The sequence below is a fragment of the Ochlerotatus camptorhynchus genome, unplaced genomic scaffold (genome assembly GCF_037179485.1).
Source record: "Ochlerotatus camptorhynchus isolate MF236.1 unplaced genomic scaffold, CSIRO-AGI_Acam_v1.1 ptg000328l, whole genome shotgun sequence".
Lineage (NCBI taxonomy): Eukaryota > Metazoa > Arthropoda > Insecta > Diptera > Culicidae > Ochlerotatus > Ochlerotatus camptorhynchus.
Genome location: NW_027040816.1, coordinates 2,993,040 through 3,000,457, shown reverse-complemented (window position 1 = coordinate 3,000,457; position 7,418 = coordinate 2,993,040). Strand labels below are relative to the sequence as shown.

General features: G+C 41.1%; 1 pseudogene; it reads left to right on the top strand.

The window, feature by feature from the left end:
• Positions 1 to 6,686: 6,686 nt before the first annotated feature.
• Positions 6,687 to 7,418, top strand: LOC135708223 (heterogeneous nuclear ribonucleoprotein L-like; annotated as a pseudogene).

The following is a 7,418-nucleotide window of genomic DNA, read 5'->3' as shown; positions in this document are numbered from 1 at the left end:
GTATTGCCTAAATTTAGATCACCAGTATTTACACATTGAGGATGATTGCTAGTCCCTAGCAAATATAATTGTTACAAACCAAATATCGTTTATTCAAATCAATCGTAATAATGATGAAATTCAATCAATTATATATGTGACGTCAATGGAGCACTTAGTTTAAAACTTTTTTAAGAACAGAAACAAACCAAGACATTTAATAAAAAAAAATATATTTTGTTGATTCACTACAGAGCGTCTTTTCTGCGTGCATATGGATAGCGGAACGTGGAGGAGGCGAATGAACCACGAATTGCACCATCTGCTGGGAGAACCATCCTTCGTCCACATTGCAAAAATAAGTTAAAATTATTCTCGAAAGCGACCCAACAGGAACAATTAAAAAGAGGCACGCAGCGGGCAAGTTGGATCGACCTAGTTGAAGACAATCTGCAGACTACGAGGCTGGCGACGTGTGGCCATGGATCGAGTAGAGTGGAGACGACTTCTTCGGACAGCAGAGGACAACAAGGCCTCAGCCTGATTGGTAAGGTAAGTAAGGAGTCCTCTCTTGCACAATCAGTCCAGGGTCTCGAAATTTTGCGTATGTTCGAAATTCGAATGATGAACATCAATTTTATTATTTTAGTATTTTATAATTTTGATTCCTTGCTTCAAGACCTTAAAATCAATTGAAAAGCTCCATTCAATGAATAATTATTAAAATATGAAACAAAGTGGCGCCGGTGATGTAGTGATAAGCGTGATTACCTCTCACCCCAGCAGGCCTGGGTTCTATCGCAGTCGGCGCTGCCGGGATGTTCGAAGGCATTACTTCGGAAGGGAAGTAAAGCCGTTGGTCCCCGGTTCATGAGTTGATGGGTCAATAGTTAGGGTCAAGCCCAAGTAACATTTTAAGTATAATGAATACTACAAAGCAACTATAAAACAACATTCATAAAACCTTGGTCAAGGCTATTTTGTCATTAATGCATCCACCAAAACCTCATTAAGACTAGAATATGTCTAGTTGGCCCACCCTGGAGAAGGTTCTGAAGGGTGTATTCTCGAAGCTCTTCAAGATTGATTTACTGCAAAAAGTTGTATGACGAACGCATTGAGAACCATTTGAAAGCTACAACAGAAGCTATTTAGCAACAATAAAAACCCTTTCCGAGCCATTTCCCCTAGCCGCTTGCTAAATCCACTAGGAAAGCATCAATCAAGATAGAAAAGGATTTATGAATCCGATCTTATTAAAATAATTAAAATAGAAACTGATGGTACAAAAATCTTGTTGAATATCCAAATTTATTACAATAGTTCTCATTAAGTGGCCTAGTTTTAAGTGCCATATCAAATTTTATGTGAAATGTACGTGAAAACATCGAAAAAATTAAGCCCACCTTCGTAAAACGTCGATTTGACTTATTATTTAACATTGAAAAAAAAAATTCTTTAGATCGAGCTCGGTCGATTTTTTTTTTTTATTTTGATCATCATTGCTAAATTTACCAAAATATAGTTATATCTAAGTAAATATTGATTGAAAATCGAAGATTGTAAAAAACAAGCAAACTTATTGTAACATGCCGGTGGCATTAAAGTTGATTTTCATGGATCATTTGTGAAAAGGTTGTTTTGCTTTCAAGAATTCCTTAACAAATTATAATTTGGTTATAATAAGGTTTTAAAATGGCTTTTATAAAGAAATTTTGCAGGCTGAATTGTATTTATCTAAAGCCATTTTTCTTGATCCTAACCCGTTCAGATTTATGGCAGCATTTATGGAGGCAAAGTTAAACGTCAAAGTTTGTTTATCTTTTGATAGTTGCGCTGTGAGATCCAGGATTCTTCCAGGCGATTTTGTCCCGATGGATTGGGAGCAGTTACTCAGATAGTTTGCGATACTGTTTTACAACATTTCGCATTTCGAACAGCTGGAAGCGCAATCGTTCCCGAAAAAAGATCCCCTTCTTCCGGATGGTTACAGAAGTGCACCATCCAATGATGCAGAGATGTACGGTTGAATGAAATTTTCGAAGAGTCTTTCGCCGAATAAAATCGCTGCTTTGCATCGGAAACCAGCTAATCTCCGCTAACAGTTTCAGTGGTTTTCTGTCGGTTGTTATTTCGATTGTCATCGCAAGATCTGCAGAAGGCTGGTATGTTTTTCAACTTTTATGAGTTCGAGGGCCCCGCTCACTTTACTCTTCTCCGACAGATGGTCAGTCGTTGGTGAAATTGATTTGATTTTTTCATCCTACTTCGTCTATCTTTCGAGATTTCCTTGTCATAAATTTGGCATTTTTTAACTATGAGGAACCATCTTTTAAGCTTAATTTGCAAACAAAGTAATTGGGGAGTTAATGATGCACTTTAAAAAGGCTAAAAAGCAACAATAAATGCTTTTTTCTCTAATGCAAACCCTAATTGTTTTATGGTTGCTTTTATAATGATAGAACACGTTTATAAAGTATTTTATCATTACATTAATAAACAATTACTAATGACGTTTATGATTGAATTACAGAACTAAAACTGTTCTGTTAACTGTTTTAAATTTATTTTTAAAACAAGACAGTTTTGACTTTCTTGCCAGACTATAAAAGGTTTTTAAAACAGAAAAAAGCTGAATTTAAACTAAATGGATTGTTCATTGCCGTTATAAAACCATCATAAATCAGAGTGGATGCTAAATGGTTACTTAATTGTTACTTGGGAGGTGTGGGAGCTGCCTCCCTGGCGTCGGTAGCATTGGTGCTCAGCACGGAAAACAATATCGACGGAAAACAAATCAACGAAAAAACCAAAATATGGAACAATAGCTGCTGAACAAAATAAAAATATACTCAAACTACTAAAGTTCCCCTCTGCCGGTAATTCTTGAAATCAATATAAGTTTACACCTAAGTAAATACCACATTTCTACCAGCATTCTCTTCCAACTTGATTTTGATTTTGGTTTTGCACCCCAACTCAAACTTGGCACACCGTCCGTAGTATCAAGACGACCGCTTTTCTCTCTGGCCATCATCGGCTCAAGCAAACAACTGTCTTATTTCACTTTCCTACTCTCAGGTCTTGGAAAATACAAATAATGCGTCCAATATAGGCAGCTCTACGGATCAACGAAGACCGCTCATGAAAGAAAGTAAAAGTATCCATGTTCCAACCTCGATTTTATGTACCCACCAATAAAACCATTAGGCCGGCATACCGGCACCTCGCAGATAATGATCTCATTTCGAGCCAAAAATACCTTTTATTTTACGACAGAGCCACATCAGCGATCGCGTGCCCAGGCGAGATAGTAAGCTTTTCTTATTTTTCGGGCAACTAAAATCGGTATTGTTTAAATGTGATTTTCATAATCGTGATCTGCCCAGAAAAAAAGTGGTACGAACTCATCCGATTGCGATGGGAACTGCATAAATTTTGCACGCCGTCTTCATTTGACGCTAATTATGATTCACTTGGCGTAAGCGTGCCAAATTAGCTAACGATTCCATAAAGTTGTCGAAATTGGTGTCAAAATTGAACCAAACGAATTTCTTGTAGACGCCCGCTGCGCTGCACCTTTCCTGTCTGCTGGCTTAGTCGTAATGCTTCATCAGATTGGTGCATTGCAGCATCCGTCAGTTTAATATGTTTATCTTTTCTTTCGGGTGCGCGAAATGCATTTCACTGCGTCGGATGATGCAAGCACTCACCCGATCTGCGCTGCATGCTGCAAGTTGCATGTACTTAAGAAATGAAAGTGGAATAGTATGTATACAAGTACCTGACTGCATCCATCTGAGAGAAAGCGCGTGCGTGTGTGATCAGGGCGACGTAATTCGGAACGAAATGTGGGTTATGTAATCCGCATCCACGGCCAGAACCGGTCCCGAACGGCGCAACTCGCTTACCGGTTGGTGCTGCTCCGCTGATCTGCTGCTCCCATTCCATCGATCGCGGCATCGTAACCTATAAGGAAGTATTGCACTCTAAATTTCTCTGCAAAAACTTTCGATCTCATGCATGCAAAGGACGCTGGGCTGGAATCAGTCTTCGTCCGCAGGCAATTGCAGGGAGAGTCACCTGTAAGTCCAATCCCAAGCTTTATGGGAACGACCGATTCGCTTGTGTACTTAAAATTTCAAAAATCACCACATCTTACGTAACATCCCAGGTCAGGAAATCAATACCTGTTTTTGCTCTCGGAATGTTTTTTTTTTTCATTTTCGGAAGGTAAAGTGTCCAATCACGGTGCCATTTCATCACCAGCATCCACCCTCTTTGGAGTCGAACGGCACTGCGATGAACGACCGGGGCGCACCTCGATGACGGTGACGCTTTCGAAGTGGAGACAAACAGAAATTTACGAAAAAATGCGACGCTTTTTGGCCTCTGCCGTTCGGAAAGTGAAAGTGATGCTGGCCACTCAAAAATAAATAAATAAACCGAAACATTTGCATTGTACAGTAGGACACCGAAAATATTTCCTTAACGCAATGCTCACAAGCCAATATTGAAGAAAGAGTCGTGAGAAAATGCGATTGAGAGCTGCATTAATTTATTTTGTTCATCTCACAAAGCAGGTGATTTTAATTCGATTTGCGCAGAGCGCGTACAGCGATGCAACTAAACCTAAATGTGATTACGAGTTTTCGCGATTCCGCGATTTATGAGTTTGTTTTGCAACAACGCCGTTCAGAAATCACGCAAATCACGATTAGCTAGTTTGTGTATTGTTTGGTTCAATTAATAATTAGGGGGTTTCTGGTGCGAAGATTTCAGATTTTGATAGGTTTCGCAAAAGTGTGGATGCGGTTGCATCGAGCAGTCAGACGTAACTTTAATTTGTGGGATGCTGGGCTACAGAAAAAGGCTGAGTTGATACTGTTGGAAATGAATTGCGAGTGAGTACATTCGTACATTAATGGTTGGACTTAAGACCAGTGTTGAGATTTGTCATTGTCATTGACAGACTTTTGCGCGATATTGACAAAATTGTTTTTCACATAGTCAATGATAGACTTGGTCCTCGAAAAAATCTTGGTCAAAATCTCATTCATTTTTCCGTCAATGACAAAGATTCACCTGGTAACAGAAAGTGTAATTTCTTGCATTCTGAGACACATTATTGTTATCCAAGCGGTTCAGGACGTAGGCCCTTATTCACTTTAATGGCTCCATGTAATTGTTTTGCTCAAGCCATTTAATTTCATTTCAAATTTAGCTAATAAACAAATCAGCACATGTTCGTCACTGACAAAAATGCTACTGACAATTGACATGGTTTGCCTTGACGATGACTGTTAGCTCAAACGAGTGACCAAAGCAGAATTTTGAGTATCACCGTGTATTGTCGAAATTTTGCAGCACTGCTTAAGACAAACCTAAGTTTGTCCTTTCTACAAGTCCAACCTCCGCCCATCGGTATATTTTCTTTAACTGATTTTTTTTAATGTGATCAGTGTCAAATAGAAACTAGGTAGTCACTTGTAGAAAATTATCTCAATTGGTTGAAGGACAGACAGCTGACAAAAAGCGACGGACTCCCACTTACTCTTTGGAGTATTCCTGTATTCCATATGATTACAGTGGGTCAGGAATTGAATCTATCAGCAGCCAAGGCTGAAAGTATTAGTACAAGAATGGTTCTCCGCCCAAGGTTCCTACTCTTGCCAGATCAGCTGTAATTACACAGAGACCCAATAGACGATGCTTGGGATTAGCATTCATCCTCAATGTGTAAAAACTGGTCAAATCTAATCTAATCTCAAGGGGTGGTCACTCTATACACTTATTTTGCGCTAACTTTTTTCTCAGTGTGCTTCAGTGTGCCGCAGCTGTGCAGGCAGTGCCGAGAAGTCATTGAACTGACTTTTGTTTGTTTGTGAATAATGCCTTGTTTGGCAACCCGGTATTTTAACAGCGCTTGTTTTTGTTTTGTTTTTCAAAACCTGAGATGACCCGGGAGTAGTACCTTGCGGGTGGAGTTTCACCTAGTAAGAGTCTACGTTGAGTGAGAAAAAACTTCAGGTTTTTCAACAGTGGTTATTATCGTAGGCTGTCTCGAGTGATAAGTGAAGCATAGTGAGGTGTCGCGACATTTTCTCAACCCTTCCCTCATCTTTGCTTGCTCGTGTGTGCTTGTAAACAAAGCTCAATTTCAATGATAATGGCGTTTAACGAAAACAGTGCTGGCGGTGGCCAGGACGGACCGCACAACAAGCGCCTCTGTACCGGCCAGAAGATGTTCGAGACGGTTCCGCTCAACAGCCGGAACAACAACAACATCAACGTAACAGATGAGCCTCGGCGAAAGCGCGAGGTAGCAACCCGGCCCAACCATATCCTGCTGTTCACCATCATTAATCCAGTCTATCCTATTAAAGTGGACGTTCTACACACCATCTGCGAACTCAACGGACAAGTGCAACGTATCAAGATATTCAAGAAGAATGGAGTCCTATGGTTGAGTTTGACAGTATTGAATCCGCCACTAGAGCCATTGAACGGCTGTGACATCTACTCAAAAGATCGACTATGCCAAAACAGAAAAACTCAATGTTTACAAAAACGACACAGTTGAGACTACACATTGGAAGCAGCCGTCTCCAAGGATGCCTGCAACGGACGAGTCTCGTTGCTACACGATACTACCATCTTCGGCTGAAGGCCCACTCCAAACAACGACCGTCAATCATTAGTCAACCATGGTCCTAAACTACCTCTTCTGGGAAGGAAATGGATTTGCACCGAATTTTTCACCGCCCGAGTTTCATCCGTCGGAAAAATGGAAACGCACACCGACCGGAACACACGTCGGACTCATGAAGGAAGCACCGCTGACCCGAAACAGACCAGCTAACTTCATTCTACCGGTACAGCAACAGGGCGCAGTGATGATGGTCTACGGACTCGATAACAACACAGCCATCACCGAGAAGCTGTTCAATTTGTTCTGCCTGTACGGATAAGTTGTCAGGATAAAGTTCCTGAAGACCAAAGAGCATACAGCACTTCAACAACATTCCAATGGAAAATGATGGTAGCAAAATTCATATTGCATTTTCCATGCAGAACTACTCCAGCCTGCCGGACAATTCTATCAGCTTCAAGAACTACAGTGCCCCCAAGAACAATCGCTTCCTTTCCCGAGCAAGATTCTCCACTTCTTGAATACCCCACCCGGTATGTCCGAGGATCTGCTGCTGACTGCATTCACCACCACGCAAGTGCGAATGTTCCCGCTGAAATCGGTACGTTCCTCCTCGGGATTGGTTGAGCTCCCGAGCGTAGCCCTGGCGGTGATCGCCATCATGAAGTGCAACCACAGCGCGATCGATCACAAAGGCACAACATTCCCGTTCATTATGAAGTTGTGCTTCTCCTCGTCCAAGACGATAAACGGTGCGTGGAGCAACGAGAACACCGGCACCTGGTAA